At 38.0% G+C, this 18,866-nt stretch overlaps 1 long non-coding RNA gene across 1 annotated transcript in view; it reads left to right on the plus strand.

Annotated features, from left to right (window-relative positions):
• LOC140598384 (uncharacterized) overlaps positions 1-15,188 on the plus strand; it is a 386,651-nt gene extending 371,463 nt beyond the window's left edge. The window contains exon 5 of the long non-coding RNA XR_012000783.1: positions 13,084-15,188. This is a non-coding gene — a long non-coding RNA (uncharacterized lncRNA). The remainder of the gene's footprint in view (positions 1-13,083) is intronic.
• The last annotated feature ends 3,678 nt before the right edge of the window (positions 15,189-18,866 follow it).

An 18,866-nucleotide genomic window follows, 5' to 3' on the forward strand; every position in this document is an offset into this window, starting at 1 on the left:
ATATTTGTACCCATTGGGCTGACCCTGGAGGTAAAGTGTTATTAATAGTATAGGCTACCTAGAAAGAGTTGCAGTTTCTCACTTCTTTCTATCTCTTGCCGGGAGGATCTTAGAGCAATAATCCCACCTAACAGTGATCTCAGATTTACCATTCCCCTACCCATAAAACAGTAGCATCTACTTGGAAGATTTCTGGAGACTAGAAATGGACCTGTTTGGCAATAGCAGAGTCTTCAGCTTCCTGCTGGAGAGACCAAAAATTAGAGTCCATCCTACCTAGACTGAGCACACCTGCTTAACCACTTAACCACTACTTTTCTCAATCCTCCCAACCCACCCCTCTTTCTGATGCCACCTATCATTTCTCCCAGTCTTTCTCTGCTCCCTTTCATAGCCTTCTCCTCTCCTCTCCTCCCACCACCTGCCTCCCCCCACATATGGGTGACGTCCACCTACAGCAAGGCTCTGTATCAATACTCAATGTCATGGCGTCCACCCTATCAAGTTTCTACCATTGGACTTGTGGTAGCTCAGTCCTCAGTCCTACACCGTGGTGACTGAGCTATTGTGGGAGTGATAATGGCAATGTCTGAAGCTTCTATGTCTATACCCATAGTTCAGAATCCCCCTGTCCTGAGGGGGGCTTAGGGGACACAGAACCCTCAGTGGGTGACTTTTACAATTGAGCAACTCCATATTTGGCTTTAGACAACATAGAGTGTGGGGCCTGGGAGGCCAGTGGAGAGAGCAATGGGCACAGAGCCCTGTCTCCGGCTTGGAGCAAGCCCCAACTGGAGAACACCCTAGATACTAGTTAGGGTCGTTTAGGATATTATCTTCTAATATATACATCAGTGTGAGTAGGTGCCCAGGATCTAATGAGAGCTACTAGAAAAATCTGCTGTTGCTGCTTATAGATAGATTGATTCCATACTATTGATTACATATTATTTTCTCTTTCTGTTCAGGTCTCAGAATTGGTTGCTCAAGTATTATATTATTTTTAAGCTGCAGGATGATTAATTGCCCTTAACTTTCAAAAAAAAAAAAAAACAGTTAAAAAAAACCTGAATACATATCCAAAGCGTAGTAGTAATGAAAGATATTCTCAACAAAACCACATATGTATTTTATATACATATTTTGAAACTCTATGATATTTTGCCTACATGTATTATAAAATATATAATATTAATAATACATGATTTGAAATAATGCATAATTTATTAAATAGAGTATAGGTTTGCTCTGAATTTGAAGTAAGGTTAAGAATAAGCTAGGGGACAATAAAGCTGCTAAGTAATTGGATTTTTCCCCACATTTCAGGTGGAAGAGAATAGAACCCTTGCCTCCTCTTAGAGAATCACCTGGCTTGTTAGAGAGGTTGTAAGTGTTGTGGTGAAGACCTGTCATATGGGTTCAAATCTCAGTTCTATTACTTACTGAAAACATTACTTAACCTTTCTGTCTCCTCAAGTGTAAATGGAAATAACAGCAGACCTTACTTTGTAGGGTTGATGTGAAGCTAAATCTCTTACATATTTTTTTATTAAATCAGTTTTCTCAAAATGATAGCAGAGTTGGGAACGCAGATAGTAAGAAAGTTGTTTGAAGTTCTTGCCAGGGAATTCCATACCTTATTTGTGATTGAGTTATGAACAGAGATCACTAGAATCCTATGGAATGATTAAATATCTTTAACTGAAGGCTCCCAAATTCGAGACTCAATAGCTATCCATTTACCCCAGTCGACTCTCAGATTAAATTCAAAGTTATTGTGAATATTGTCTTCTATTTGAGCAGAAAGTCAAGGTTGGATTTAGCAGGACTGTTAACAATTGAAAATGGTATTTATTTGCACCTAAGCATTATATTTCTTCAAATTTCACATTTTGCATATATAAATGTAGTGGGTGTTAAATAGGTTAAAATAGTAAAAGTGGTGCACACACATATATGTGTATGTATAAATTACACACACATATATGGAAGCAAGTAGTAAAATCGAATACTCAGTCTATCTGGGAAACCTGAAAAGTAAAAACCTCCACCGAAGACTGCAGCCTGGGCACCATTATTCACCTGGTGACAGGTACCTGAGCTGTAGATCTGGTATCTGAACAGAAATAAACAGTCTTACACATGCAAACCTTGCGAACAAAATACTAAAAGTGATGGCTGTTGTCACTTCTCCAGCAACTTAAACAACTTCTTGCATTCACTGAATTAAGTGGCAAGAACACTGGGAATCCTAGATTCTCACCCTCCTTTGCCTCTGAACATCTCTGTGGGTTTAGGCTGGTTACTTCACCAGTGCGAGCCTTGGTTTTCTTATGGGGAGATTTGACTAGATGATTTATAAAGAATCTTCTAGCTCTAAGATTATGTGACTCTGAATTCCATGCATGTGAGGAGTTTGAAGGAAGATGGAGACAGATCAATTTTAACAAGAACTAGAATTTGTGTGACTTTGAAAGAAGAGTGCCAATAGAATTGAAATATATATATATATATATATATATATATATATATATATATATAAACTCCAGTTTCTACTTCTTAGAAATATGTAATTATGTAACATCTTTTTAGGATGCTGTATACTCTTACCCAGTTAATTTCTAGTTTTATACATACTTTTCAGTGACACCTGAAAAATATATAGAGCTTGGCTAACCACTAACAATTGTCATCTCATATCATGTTATACTTCTCTCTTTGTGAATGTTGATATAAGGGGGGAGGGAGAGGGACGTTCATTTTCATAGGTGCCATAGCCTGACTCTAAGTCCCAGAATACTTCACAAAAGAAAAAGAAAAGTTTATGGTTTGGATTAATCTTTAAACCTGGTCTCTGTTGTTTGAATCTCTAAAATCTTTGAGATTTTTTTGTATTCTTAGAATCCCATTTCTTGATAACTAGGCAAAGTATTGGAATTTTGTGGCCAAAAATGTTCTTTGGCCAACAGATTGAAAAAAAAATCTCCATATTATTGTTTGATGACTGTATGTCAGCCACTGTGCTAGACACTTCTTTAGTCCCCACCATAACCTATTGTAAGAAATGCTATAGAAACCCATTTTACAGAGGAGGAAATCAGAATGCAGAAATTTTAGTCACATAATTTGTAAATGTGAGAGTTGGAATTCAAAACCTCTGTCACACACACACACACACACACACACACACACACACACACACAAACCCTCTGTCACTCATTCAGTTTCCTTAACTGAATCACTGACAAGGCTATAAATGCTTATTTTCCTAAAGTTTATTTTAATGTGAATATGTACCATGTTATTGGAACGCTATATAGTTGATGGATTTTGTTCTTCTGAGCAGTATATGCAGGCTTCCTTTTATGGTACTGAATCTGACAAGAAAATATCTTCTCATCAATGAATACATCTTGATAGTACAGTCAGTCTTTTACTGAACAAATACTCCTAAATGCACTTATTATGTGTTACACACCAACATTTTACAGATGTCAATTTAATTAATTTTCATTCTAATAAAATGACCAAATCCGATTATTATATCCAGTTTTACAGATGAGAAAGAAAACTAATCCATAGAAAGGGCAGGACCCTGGCCTGGCATCATACGGCCAGTAAGTGATGGGAACTGAAACCCAAATAGTCTGGCTCCAGTCTGGGATTTTAACTAGTTTATTACACTTGATTGTTTAAAAAGTTTCCAATACTGTCTTCTCACTTCCCAGTTTTAAAGGTTGAAACGAAAATGAACTGGTCTGGCTATGGAGAGATACTTGCCAGCTCTCCCAGGACTGAGTAGTGTACTCACGCAGGAATAACCAGAAACAATCACCAACACTTGAGAATCTGCTGCCTCCCAGGTACTGAACAAATATGCAGTCAGCCCAAGTTACAGAAAAACAAATACAGCCCTATCAGCCTTTTATGGCATTTGATTAACATCACAGGCAGTTTCATGGTGATCTTTTTAGATAGTTTTGCAGTGATAAGAATCCCAGGAAGGCAACCAGCAAGCATAGAGTTCAACTTTGAAATTTGTCTATGCTAGTTATTAAGAGTTCATTTTTCCCAGCATGGCAGCCTTCTCCAAAGGCTTATCCTTGAAGTTGGAGGTCTTGGCTCTCGTCTATAGATGAGCTCCTTATTTTAGAAAGTTTGGCTAACATGAAGTCCATTGGCTGACTGTTGGGTGTGGGGTCCCGAAAGGTGGGCAAATTTGGCAACCTACCAACTATATCAATCGCCCACCCCCACTTCTTCTACCCTCTACGTTCCATACTCCCCACAGGGTGCCTAAGAAAACAATCACGTTATATTAGCTGAGCTTTATGGAAAAACTCAACTAACATATTTAACACACTGGCTATGGATTCATTAAAAACCGCCTTGCAAAGTTGGCCCTGATACTAAGCAATATGAAGAGGAAGACGCAAATTGTATTGAAAATCAGGAATTTCCAGCTGTTCCAATGAAACACCCCAAGGGCTGTGGAAGATGTAATGCCTCCAGAATGGAAAGAAAGTGCTGACAACTTTGCATTTCTGATGGCACCCACAGTTAGTAGATATGCAGGTGATCCTGATGAGCTAAGGCTTCCTTCCCAGTTGGGGGACAGATGCTGCAACTGTAGTAATAGTGGGTGCATAAAGAGACCCCAGCAAGAGCAGACGGAAAGGGATGGAGCTTTCCTGAAGACATGAATGTCAAAGGCGGATGCTGGTAGAGGACATAGTCAATCAGCTTAGCTGGTGATGGCAGGCTCCTGCTGTGATAAAAAATACGAGGCAAAATATGAGGAAAATCTGATAAAAAGCATATTTTTAAACTGCTGTGCCCGAGACAGCATGGTTTAGTGCTTGAGCTTTCTCCATAGTTCAGTTTCAAACTGAGCTGGCTCTCAGTACCTCTCCCTGCTTGGGAAGGCTGCTCCTCCAAGACAGGGCTGACATTTTTGGCGTGGTAGTCTGGAGAAGTTTGCATTGGCACCCTCTGGATTGAAACTGGACTCTGGATAAACAAAGTTCTGCAGTTCCCAGTACTGCCAGACCCTTAAACTCCATAAACATCAGTATTCATCCCCCACCCCTCACCACCCCACGCCCCCACCCCGTGAAAATAAAAAGAAAATGAAACTGTATTGGAGATTGTTTCCCTTGAATAAACACCAAACATACTCTGAAAACCAAAGCTGCTCTCCTCTCTGATATTAAACCCAGTAATTACACTATGAAACCTAAGCCTATAAATTCAAGCTTGGGAAGGTAAAATTGTGGAGAGGCAGAAACCCAGTAAAATGTGTCCACTCTGCACATGTAGAGACCTTTTTCTTTTGAATGCTCGTCAGTATGATGTAAATCTCACTGTAGGGCAGTGAAAATTGTCACACCCCACTGTTTGGATGAAGCACCTCTCTTTCATACTCGGATGGCTGGACTCAAAAGCATAAGCATCCTAGATACGAGGAAGTCGATGCCCTTCAGTAGGGGAGAGTTTATTTTGCCTGTTGTCCCCATGTCTGAACTGATGGTGTCGTTGAGAGGAGACACGGACGTCGTGGCATCCTGGCTAACAGGTAGCTGGCTGACCGGAGGCGAGGTGTCCAGAGGGAGGCTGTGTTGGTTTAAATCGGACCCAGTTTTTGGTTTGTTTGCTCAGGTGGCCACCGTCCTCCACGATGAAATACTATCATTCGGGCCTTCTCAGCACTGGTTACGGTGACGCTCTTCCTCTAGCCATGCAGGATGCCACGCAGGCAGCCGTGCTTCGGAGCTCACTCTTAGCTGGAAAGGCTGGGAAGAAGAGTTTTTTGTCCTACCTCTTGATCTTTGCCTTGTCTCATTCTGGAAGTGGCATTCGTTTGCTAATTATGAGAGAAGAACCTTGGGTTTTGGTTCAGAATTCACTTAAGTCATTTAATGTTCTAATTAATTGATTGATTAATTAATTAATTGATTATTTTGAAGATTTTATCTATTTATTCTTGAGAGACACACAGACAGAGGCAGAGACGTAGACAGGGGGAGAAGGAGGCTCCCTTCAAGGAGCCCAATGTGGGACTGGATCCCAGATCCCGGGATCACACCCTGGGCCAAAGGGCAGACGCTCAACTGCTGGGCCAGCCAGGTGCCCCTAAAGTTCTAATTTAGAGAAAGATTTGAAACAGTTTGGACCACTAAAAGAACGCTTTTTTTTTTTAAAAGAAAGATTTTATTTATTTATTCATGAGAGACACAGAGAGGCAAAGACATAGGCAGAGGGAGAAGCAAGCTCCCTAAGGGGACCCCAATGCTGGACTGGATCCCAGGACCCTGGGACAATGACCTGAGCCAAAGGTAGATGCTCAATCACTGAGATACCCAGGCGCCCCCAAAAGAAAGCTTTTTAAGGGAATTTTTCTTATGCTCTCAGAAAGAAGTACCCCATCCTGTTTAGTGGAATGTTTTATATACCAGAGAGGATATAGAACTAACCTAGCAGCAAAATACATGCACTCTCAGCCCACTTGGCCAAATTTCTCCTTTAGAACTAGAATCCTCAATTTTGTATTTAAAGGGAATTTGTCTACTCTTCAGGATATTTCTTTGTACTTTTGTCCTTTCTCCCCAATCTAGTCTATTAGCAATATCTTCCACTCTCTTCCCAGAAAGATGCGATTAGGTTCTTATCTTGCTTTTTTAATGTGGCTTTCTGTTTCCTTAATTTAGGTCACAGCTACATTTGTGCCAACCGGGGCCTTGTACCGGACCATCTTGCCACGTCTATAGCTGCACTTGGTGGATTGCAGGGTCAGTGCCTCCCAGCTCTATGTGGGCCATACCCCTTCTGCTGACCCAAATTGGAAACAATTTAAACTTTGCTTGTGGCCTTTTCTTTCTCTTCCATGTTCTATTTCTATGTGTTCTCAAGCCTTCTTATCCTCAGGCAAAGATAGATGAGAGTCACCACTTTTTATTGTCATGGTGCCACAGGGTGTTTTATTCTGCAGAGGATAGTCTTTCACACACCTGTGAACACACAGATAAGCAGGAGGGTGCATAAAAACTCTTTTATTAAAGGCTACGATAGACCAGGGACACACTATGTGAGCCTGTGGGCTCCCATGCCAAAGAGCCTTCTTCACTCTTTCCTCCAACTTCTTGTGTGTGTGTAGAGTGAAGCACTACTATAATGTTTAACTTTTACAAATGTCAATTAAATCATCTGCTAAAATGACATGTTACAGAGTGTGTCCTACAAGCAAATGTAGAGAAAGATTATAAACCCAAGCAGATATAAACCACATTTTTGAGTCAAATGGTAAAAAGAAGAGTCCCAACTTTCAGACAGATGGATGTTGATAATAATTAAAACAAGAGCTTGTCACGTGAGAGTGGGACAATATTTAAACATTAGGTGCAATTTTCAAAAACTCTGCTGGCCGAATGACAGCGAGGGGCAGGTTTATTGTGAAGAACAGGAATTGGGTACGACACCACAGTGAGAGGAAGAGATGCAGAAAATAAGTTATTAGAAGGGCCCACAGACCAGTTAAGGTTTTGGAATCTCTGTGTCACAGGGTAGTATCTCAGTAAGTGAGTCCTGAAAAATCAGATGATTATTTGATGGGGTTAACGTGCACATAAGGTCTCAGACACAAATGTGATCAGTTCACTTATAAATTTCAACTGGGCCAGGCAGGGCAAAGTAGGAATGAGCACCAGTCGTTGTCATTCACACTCACAACAGATATATTGGTAAATCAGAATGCTTGCTCATCTGTTAATCCAAAACTGCAGATATAGCTAACAAAAAAAAAAAAAAGCCTCTATTGGCTGTGTGGGATTATCTTCATCATAAAAATGTCTATTTGGGAAATAGAGGAATGAGGAAATAAAGGAATGAATATTCTACATTCCAATGAGAAGTGAATCTGGATTATGTTAAAGGTTATTGTCATCAAGTAATGGTCAGGGGACATATGTCTTCCAATAGAATCCTAAACAAGTAGAACAGACCATAACAATGAGTCATTGACTACAGTCAGAGTTTACTCACCCTACTGGATAATGCTGGATCACGATGCATCTGCATTTACAAAATTTAGCAGTGTTGAAATGACTGAAGCACGGGTTATAGTTACTTACATTTTAAAAGTATTTTACATTATTACTCTGATTTCTTCATTAAACCTTAGGAGTCACCTCAGTCACCATCATCAATGGCCAATTTATAGCCTGTTTCCAGGACTCCATTTGTATATTTTGGTTTTGTCAAGATGAACTGAAGGGCACATATGGCTTTCTAAACTATGAATTCATGAAAAGATAATTGTTAAGAATCAAGGGAAGAATTAGAGAAAAATTACAATAAAATCCTTCTTAAGTTGCTTCACAGAGGAAGTAGTGAGGCACAATTTGCTCAATTACTCTGAATCTTTCTTCAACTAATTCCCCTGACATTTACCCCTCCCACTCACTGTTCTTAAAATATATGACCCTAAACTTGACACTTCTTTAGATGGAGAGACCCACTCTTACTTCTAGTATTTCAAGCTGTGGATTTCCCTCTTGTATTTTCCTGGTCAGTCCAACACCATCTGCTTTCTAATTTCCAGACATTTCTCATTTTTCTCTGTTTTATTTCTGCTCCCTCTCTGAGTTTTACTAGCACTAGATGTGTATATACATCTCCTGCACTGAGGAGAACCATGACACAGGAGGAAGGTAGAGTCTCCACTAAGTCCACCATTTTAAACAGGCTCTTGTAAGAAAGATTCCTTGGAGAAAGACTTCTATCTCAGTTTTGGGATAAAAAGTGGCAAGGAAGTTAATGGATAGTGTTGTGGTTTTCTTAGTAGTTCTGTATATTTTCTACTCTGCCCTATTTTCTGGCCATTCTTCTTATATTAAACCATTTTCTGATTTTTACACCTCTGTTTTATTCTTTCTTATCTGCTAATATAAGTTCCTTTCATTCTTTATTCTTTAGTTTCTAGTGGTATCTTTTTTTCTCTAAGTGATTTTGATCTTTTTTTTTCAATTTTCTCAATGCCATTTTATTAACTCTGGGTACACATGTAACTGGTCTTTGACGTGTAAAGATAGCAATCAATCTTATCATTTCAAGTCATACATATTTTAGGTTAATAAACTAGATTTATAGGAGGTATAATAATGTTCTGAAGCCTTGGGAAGATGTAGTCATGGGACTTAATTATAAGGAGGGATAGAGGATATGGTAGAGAGATTTTTCAAACTTACAAAAGACATATCAAAATTTATGCTGTATAATAAAGATTATAATAAATTTAATAAATATGACAAATCACTTTATATATTCAACACTTCTTGTTTCTTTCAGCATAATTTTATATGTTGGGGTATTTTTATATATAAACTGTTTATATTTTGACAAACTATTTCTAAGTATTTTATATTTTTGCTTTTTATTAAGAATTAGATATTTCTTTCATAATAATTTTCAACTAGTTTTTATTGAAATATGTAAAAGTTATTCTTTTGTATGCTTATTTTGCAACATACTAAAGTTACTAAAGTAGTTCATATTAATTTGAGTGTGTTTCATTGATTCTTTTGAATGTTCCTTTTTTTTTCTTTTGGGTTTTTTAGTAGGAAATTATAGGTAAGAAATTGTATCATAGGTAAATAATTTAACCATCTCAATATTTATATCTCTCATTCCTTTGCTTTTCACAGAAGCTAGAATTTTCAGTGGTGATAGTTTTCATTCTTGTCTTGGTCTTTACTCAGTGATATTGCCTTTAGATTTGACAATTAGGCATGATATTGGCCAGATTGATGGATTGATTTTATTCTTCCTCTTTGTCAACATAGCTAAGTATTAAGAATTATAAAGATACAAAAAGTAAAGTAAAGACCATCGATAAATCCAGCTCAATCCCAATAAAAATACTTGGAGAAATAATTCTTCAATTTATGCAAGAAGGGGAATTCTTAAAATTATCCAAAAAGCTTTTAGAAAGAAGAACAATGAGAAAAAACTTCCCCTGCCTCATAATAAATATATTCACAAAATACAATAATAAATATAATTACAAAATTATGATACAGTGTTCATTCATTTACCCAATATATAGACCAGAGATTTGCTACATTTAGCAGATAAAAATATAGGACACCAGCTAAAATTGTATTTCAGATACAGTGAATAATTTTTTAGGGTAAGTATGTCCCATTCAGTATTTGGAACACAGTTATACTAAAAAAAATATTCATTGTTTATTTGAAATTCAAACTTAACTAGAAGCCCTGTGTTTTACATGCACCTTAATTGAATATCTCTATGTACATAGATGTATTATAGGCACATAATATCCCTGTCCCAATAATTATATTGTTCCTTTACCTTGTTTTGGTTTGTTTGTTTTTTACAGAGGTTAGATTTCCAGTGGTGATAAGTTTTCATCCTTCTCTTGTTCTTTATTCAATGATAATGCCTTTAGTATTTAACTGTTAAGTATTTAAACATATATAATATATTTAACTGTGTTTATACATATATGCTTATACACACGCGCACACACACACACACACACACACACACACACACACATCTCCATCCTCTGTATGCCACCAGGGAGCAGAATGGAGAAATGAACAAAATTTCTGGCCTCATAGAACTCTTAGAAATAGTAAAAAGAGATCAGTGATACACAACTCAAAACAGATCTGGGTATATTTAAGCATATAGTATATAATAAAGATAAAGTTTTATGTTAGTGGAAAAGTAGATAAATTATTTTAAAAATATCAGTGGTATAATTGGCTTTCCATCAGAAAGAAACTTAATAAAGCCAGACCGCTACCTCATACTACACACAAAATGTAAATTCCTTACAACTAAAAAAAATTAAAGAAAACATAAGAGAATATTTTCATTATCTTAGGATGAGCAAGGTTTTTCTAAACAAGATGCAAAACTGAAAGTATACAAAGAAAAACATTGATAGATTTTACATTAATTATCATTTCTGGGCAGCCCCGGTGGCACAGCAGTTTAGCACTGCCTGCAGCCCAGGGCGTGATCTGGAGACCCTGGATGGAGTCCCACGTCAGGCTCTCTGCATGGGGCCTGCTTCTCCCTCTGCCTGTGTCTCTGCCTCTCTCTCTCTCTCTCTCTCTCTCTGCATCTCTATGAATAAATAAATAAAATCTTTAAAAAAAAAAGTAATCTTTAAAAAAAATTATCATTTCTTTCAACAAGTCTATTAAAGACAAAGGATATATTGATTGTTACAAAATATTTGTAGCATATGTTAGAATAAAATATTAAATATCAATATTTATAAATAATCCCTACAAATCAAAAAGAAAAGCAAACAAAAAAACTACAGAGAAATTACACAAGTAGGAGTTTTAAAATCTATTAATAATGAAGAAAATTCAAATCAACAGTGACAAATTGCCAATTTTCACTTTTCACATTGATAAGAACAAAGATAAAATGTGTGATATTGACAAAAACGTGGGAAGATGAGCACTCCGTGTACCATTTTGGATAATATACAGTGATATAGTACAATTGTTTTAGAGACTACTTTGCCATTATTTAACAATATTTTGTAACACATTCTCTTTGATTCTGAAATTTCACTTTTAGAAATCTTATATAGAATATTTATACATGTGCTCAAATGTAAATTTCAATGATCATAATTGCTGCATGGTTTATATAAAAACACAGAACCAACCTAAATACCTGTGGGTAACCAGCTGCAGAGCCTATCTGAGAACTGACTCTCATAGTCCTCGGCTTACTGGGGATACGGGAGGGCCTGGGTCCGCACCCTGATCCTTGACCTCATTGTTCCCCAGATAGAGCTCCTCCGCTCCCCCCTCCTTGAGTCAATAGCCTATTCTTTTACCTTTTGAAGTAAACATGTTTTTTTCTGCTTCCCAAAGTTAATCATTCCTATAGCCATCCTGTAAGCTCTCTTAATAAAAACTGGAGGAGACAAAGCCTCCATGTCTTAGTCCAGTTTAAGTCCAAGTCTGAGTCTCGGTCCCCCGTCCCCCAGATTAAAATGCAGGGAGATGCCAAACCTTTCTTCATATCATCACCTCCAACTTCCCTGGATCTGTGGCAAATATCCACTATAATAGGTTGGCTCCACAAGTGATTAAATTCTAATGCCTGGAACTTGTGACTGTTTACTTTCTGTGACAAAAAGAGGGGTATGACTTAGTGATAACTGTAAGTCATAACTTATAAATTAAGGTGTCATTTAAATTAAGATCTTGAGATGGGGAGATTCTCTCCAATTATTCCAGTGGGCCCTATTCAATCACAAGTATTCTTAGAAAAAGGAGGCACAGGGATATTTGACCTACACAAAGCGGATGAGGCAGAGAAACATTTGAGGATGCTGGACTGGAGGTTGGAGTGTTGTGGCCACAAGTCAAGGAATGCTGGCAGCCACTGGAAGCAGGAAGAGGCAAGGAATGGATTCTCCTCTAGTGCCTCTGGTGGGAGTGTAGCCCTGTCAACAATTTGATTTCAGCTCAGTGATACTGATTTCAGACTTCTGGTCTCTAGAACTATGGAAGAATGAGTTGTTTTAAGTTATGTAGTTTGTGCTAACTTGTTACAGTAATCACAGGAAAATAATAGTCCCCAAGAGAGGAACAGTTATGTAAAATGTTATGTCCGTAGATGGGAATTTAATCACTGTGATAAAGGATGTGTCTATATGTGTCATGGAACATGTTCTAGGATATAAATTGCAGTTGCATACTATTTATAGCATAATGTCATGTACATGAAAAAAAGTAAACCCATATGTGTATACATATAAATATGTAGGCAGGTACTTGTCCAGATGTTATTTTTAAATATAAATGCAGAAATCATCTATGGAAGAGTATCTGTTGTGGGAGGGAAAAGGAAATTTTCATCGTATTATACTATTTAGATATTTCAGAACATGCATGCATTTGTATATTATCTGTATCATTTCTCATAAAGCAAAATGTGATAGGAGTTTCCCCCAAACTACTTTTTTGCAGATTTTAAATATCCAGTCTCTTTGACTGTTTATTTAATGTTTGTCTCCTTTTCTAGACTTAAAGTTGCTTGAGAGTAAGAACTTCACCTGTCTTGTTCACTTTTGTCTCCAGCACCTAATACACTGCTGTCACATTTTATACTCTTTAAAAAACTAAGATGTGAAATGAATGACGGCTTCAACATCCAGCAGCAGCAGCCAAAGGTGGGCACAGTCACGAACTGACATCAAAGGCAAGCAGAGCCTTAAGAGTGATGGCACATCCCTTCGTTTCTTCAGGCCTTCCCTCCAAAAATACGACAGCAGCAGCTTAAGCAGGAAGACACACCCAAATGTCCCACCTCTGTTTCCATCAGATAATTGGCTCGCTGTCATAAGCTTGGAATATTCCAAGGGGATCCCCCTGGGTGCTGCTCTGATTGCCATGCTGAGGACGGTGTCTTGCCATTCAGAAGCGGTGTGATGAGTCAGTGCCTACAGACACAGGATATATCCAGAATGGCATTCGTAGAAACAAGTATGGCTCCCTTCCTGCAGAAGTTTCCAGGGAAGATGCCAATGTCTTTGCCATTCATTCACCCTTGAGGAGAAGGGCTTGCTTGCCTGAACAAGGTGAGGAATGAGGTCAGTTGACCTCCTTGGGTGGTTAGCATCCCTACTCCCTGTGCAGCATGGACAGAGGTCTCTGACAGATGAGTACATACATGAAGGCTCTGGTGCATAATGAGTTTAAGGAAAATGAGTCTGAAAAAAAATCACTTAGCTCTCAAATGTCTAGTGATATTTATAGAAGTTGTGGGTTAAATTTCACTTCACTGACTTTGTCCTTTACATTGACAAGCTAGATAAGATGATCTTGTTTTAAATAATCTTTTGTGTTTAGGTATTTCTCTGGCAGTTTTGTATTACAATTTAAAAATAGACTAGCCTATGCCTATACTCATGTTGGCTATGGTATTTTGAACTTGATTTCTGAGGCTGCTGACAGCTTTTGAAAGATTTAACAACTGGCAGCAAGAAAAACTCCCATAGAATGTGTTCTATGAAATTTTTTCTCCCGGAAAAAAAAAAAGACATCATTTAGCAGGTAATATATTGCAATAAAAATATGGTTATGCAATAATGGTTCATTAATATGACAAATCATAACATAACCTTTTCTATTAAATGTAAAAAGCAATTTATTGAAATGAAGACATCTTCTTTCCTATGGCGCATTTCCATAGTCATTGGTTTGAAAGGTTTCTTTTTTATTATTATTCAAAACAGTCATTTTGATTTGCACAGGAGATAACAGTTGTTCATGACATTTTTATTTCTGCATAAACAGATTTCCATTTTGGCGAAGGTTAATACAGTAGGAATTTGTTTTTACTTTTGGATATGCTGTGATACGGTGAGAGCACTTTGTTTGGTATGGAACCGCTAATTTATCCTTTATGCCTTTATGATCTTGTCAGTGCCGCATGTCTCCCTTAGTTTTTCTAATCTAAAATAATCCCAGTGAAATCCTTTGATTGTCTGTTTGGACCTGCTCCATTCCTAAAGCAGGAATGTAATGGGCTTTATGGCACTTACTTGGGAGTAATTTATCCAGCAGAGTGACTATAGATACTTGTTTTAATAAGAATATGCTTTATGGTAAGTGGGGACTGCTATTTAATTAGCCAAAGGGAAAGTAGTTCATGATACAATCTGTTCCAATCATCTTGGACATTAAACAAAAAGTCAGGCTAAGTTATTTATGTACAGGCACTTTATTTGTAGTTGCTTTGAGCAAACCTCTTCTCTGAAACTTTATAGCATTTTCTGAGTGAGCTGAATTGTGGTGTGGGAGGAATCGGGAAAGAAAAGGACATGAGAGCATCCTATAAAATTTTTGAAAAAGAAACAGAAGGTTTACTTATTGCTATCAAGGTTGTGAGTACAGGCATACCAAATGGAAAACAGACAGAGAACTATGATTTATCCTCTGCCATTTGGTGCATTTGGTGGAAAGCTGCCATCTTTAGTGCATAGTTGGTAGAAGAATGTTGTGGGATGTTAGTAAGGGAGTGTGTATATGTGTGTGTTTCCCTTAGATTTCCATTGCTTCCAACAGGAACATGTTTTTGAAAATTCGCAATTAGGGTCCTATGCATTTTATTGTAAAAAAAAAAAAGGAAATTTAAGAAATTAAGTTAAGACCCAATAATTTCAATTCTTAGAGCAAAATTTAGCACATGCACACATTTTAAGAAATCTTCCGTTCCTAATAAAGCTATAATCATGATATAATGGATATAAGTGGTATTCATTTCTAAGTGGCCAACCTTTGGGGAAAGTAAGTAATTGACCATTCAGAGGGTTGCCACAAATGTATCTATGAATGGATTTAACAAAAAACAAAACAAAACGAAACAAAAAACAGAAGAAAGGAAGCAAAATAGGAGACTATATTCCCAGGATATTATCTCCTAGGTTATGGTTTGCTCAACGGTTTTTGATCTTTTTTGTCTTCCCTGTGTAAACTATTATAAGCCGAAAGAAGTCACCTATAGCACAGAGAACCTAGGAACTAGAATCTGACTACAAATGTGGCTCCACAACATTTTACTCCCATGGACTTCAGAAACATGCTTAACCTAGTAAAGTCTATTTTCCTATGTGTCCTCTCCAGTTGGTAACACTGCAGAGAGAATCACATGAGCTAATGTTTGTTAAGTGTCTTGTGAAGTGAAGGTCTAGTATAAGTTATCACTTGCTCCTAGAACTCCTTGAGCATAAGGTTTGGGTTATAGTGATGTTTGCACTTCCCTGTACAGGGCTTTCTGTACCATCTGGGCTCAGAGCAAGTCCTTAATACTCTTTAATTGGTGTATAGTTTTCTGTATCTATTTCCTACACCTCTATTATTTTCTCCATAGTAGATATTCTTTTCAAAATGACTTTAAAAACTACAACTCAAACTAAAGAGCTCTAAATCACACAGTTTGTCTCTGTCACCTAAGCAACCAAAGCACAGTCTTCACAATTGACCCATCTCTTCGTGGTGGTGCAAAGCTGTGGCGCTCGAGTCATAAGGAGAACACTGTGGCCAAAGAACTCTGGTGGCCATGCGGTAGGTCAGTGTTAAGGATTTCCCTATCTATATCATTGTCTAATTTTCATATCATTTTTATTTTACACTCTTAGTTTCTCTTTACCATCAGCAGGTTTTCTCCCTCTCTCTCCTATTCTCCTGGGAAATCTTTTCAGCTGCCTAAACAAAAACGCCAAAGATGGTTGCATCTATGAAGTCATCTCTGAGACAGCTCAGGGAGGTTATGAAAGGTTTTGGAGTCATTACTGGATAACAATTGATGGCCACATGGTCCAAGTCATCAGGAAACAGGAGCAGTGCAGTTACCCCTTGAAATGAGAACCTGGTTGAGTCTGTGGATAGTACTCTTAACGTAAGGAGACAGAAAAGGAAATACTAAAGACCGAACTTTCCTTCAACTCTGTGGTCTCACCCATCCCTCAGTGACTTGGAAAGTATTCTGACATGAGACAGTGTGCAGAGCGAGCGAGTCACTCCCCTTTCTCCTCCTGAGGGCACGTAAACAGCTGGCGTGGACAGTCCCCCTGGCTGGAGAGAAAGAAATTCACGACTGATATTAAACAAATAGAGGCTTGTACTGGGAACTCAGAAAATACTGTGTATACAACATGACTAAGGGCCCTGCATGGTTTGTGGTCATTTCAGGTGTGAAGTGTCAAGAATTGGGGTATCAGAGTCAATCATTTTTTTTCCAAAGTCTGTTATTTGATTCTTCTTTGGAATTCTTTAGGTCCTTTTGCCCCAGTTTTCTCGACATGGCATTATACAACTGTGAAAATTGTTGATCACCGTAATGCTAATATTTCTCATTTTGTTGGTTTTTTTTAAGATATTTTTTATTTATTCATGAGAGACACACAGAGAGAGGCAGAGACATAGGCAGAGGGAGAAGCAGTCTCCCTCCGGGGAGCCTGATACAGGACTCGATCCCAGAACCTCAGGATCATGCCCTGAGCTAAAGGCTGACACTCAACCACTGAGCCACCCAGGTGCCCTCTCCCTGATACTTTATAAAGGGTTCTTTCATTTTTTTTTTTAATTTTATTTATTTATGATAGGCACACAGTGAGAGAGAGAGAAGCAGAGACATAGGCAGAGGGAGAAGCAGGCTCCATGCACCGGGAGCCCGACGTGGGATTCGATCCTGGGTCTCCAGAATCGCGCCCCGGGCCAAATGCAGGCGCCAAACCGCTGCGCCACCCAGGGATCCCGGTTCTTTCATTTTTTTATAAGATTTTATTTATTTATTTGTGAGAGACACAGAGAGAGAGAGGCAGAGACACAGGCAGATAAAGAAGCAGGCTCCCTAGAGGGATCCCAATGTAGGACTCGATCCCCAGATCCTCTTTTTTCTTTCAACCCATGTTTGCAACTCATGGGTACCAATGTGAGCTCAGACAGTGAGGAGGGTGGTAAAAGTGAGGGTGACCTCAGCTTCTATTAACTACCTTTTTCTCATAGCAAATATCTCGTGTCCAAAGGTCTTGACTATGTAAGAGGAAGATTAGATACACAGATAAGACCTAAATGCAGACATCTGATTCATCAAGTAACACTTGTGAAATGAGTCTGAGTGCCACTGATCTAAATGGAAAGTGGAGGGAATTAAGTATACTGTCCCAGCCCTCTAGGACAGTGGAAGCCTGGCTGACACTGGCTCAATAAGGCATGGTTGTCTCCATCTTGTTACGTGTTAGCTACCCAACCAACCTGTTGACAAAATTGAATGAAAAGTATAAAATAAACTCAAACTCAAGACAACATAGGACATGATAGAAATGATTTAGATGGGCTGATTTCTCTTTTATCACCAACTTCATAATGCTGGAAGTTGTGAAATCCTCAGGGTTTAAGAAGAGTGGAGTAAATGCCTATCTCTATATTAGGATATATGCTTGTATTTCCCATTATGGTATTTTTATACTGCATGACTTACTTTCATCTTTCTCACCAGACTTCAAGTTCCTTGTGGACAGATCTCATGTCATTTTGTTATTTCTTTTCTTTATCCACACCAGCTTCTCTAACTTCTATAATGGGCTGGGTGCTCAATAACCATTACAAATAATGGGTGAATGAGTAAATGACCATTGCTCAGTCCTAAGTAGGACCTATGTGCACCCAATCCTAGTTGTTTTTTCCACTTTACTGGAGATAATTCATACCCTAGATGATACTCTTTTCTCTATAAGTCAACTCCAAGAAAATAAAATTATGTTATAATCACACTCAAAGTAGAGTTCAGCCTGAAATTGGTGCATGAAAATGATTATCTTGCATGAACCTAAGAGTCTTAAGAATAATTAATGTCCTACATCAGTTGTGCTTCTGTTCTTCCTCTTTGAGTTCCCTAATTATAGATTTCCTAACATTATTTTTTAATGAGAAATAGAAAAGTATAAATTATGGAAATTAAAAATACTAATGTTTCTATTTACATTGTTGTTCACAATCATAACCTGATTCTTAAGGTTCTGTGCTAAGAGCTAAGTATATAATCTGAACTCTGTCCTATTTGATTCGGTCAAACACTTTACTCTCTTGTTTTGGGAGGTCAACAAAAATAAGTCCATTTACCTGTGAGGAGCTATCAGAAACAATTTTTAAAAACTATTTCCTGTCAATGCACTCTTGTGTCACTTCCTTTCTCACACATCAGCCATGGGAAGTGGACAGGACAGATCGTATTATCTCCATTTTGCAGAGAAAACTGAGATTCATGAATTCATGTTCTTTTAGTCCTTAAGTAGGACACTA

The sequence above is a fragment of the Vulpes vulpes genome, chromosome 3 (assembly GCF_048418805.1).
Source record: "Vulpes vulpes isolate BD-2025 chromosome 3, VulVul3, whole genome shotgun sequence".
In the NCBI taxonomy this organism is placed as follows: domain Eukaryota; kingdom Metazoa; phylum Chordata; class Mammalia; order Carnivora; family Canidae; genus Vulpes; species Vulpes vulpes.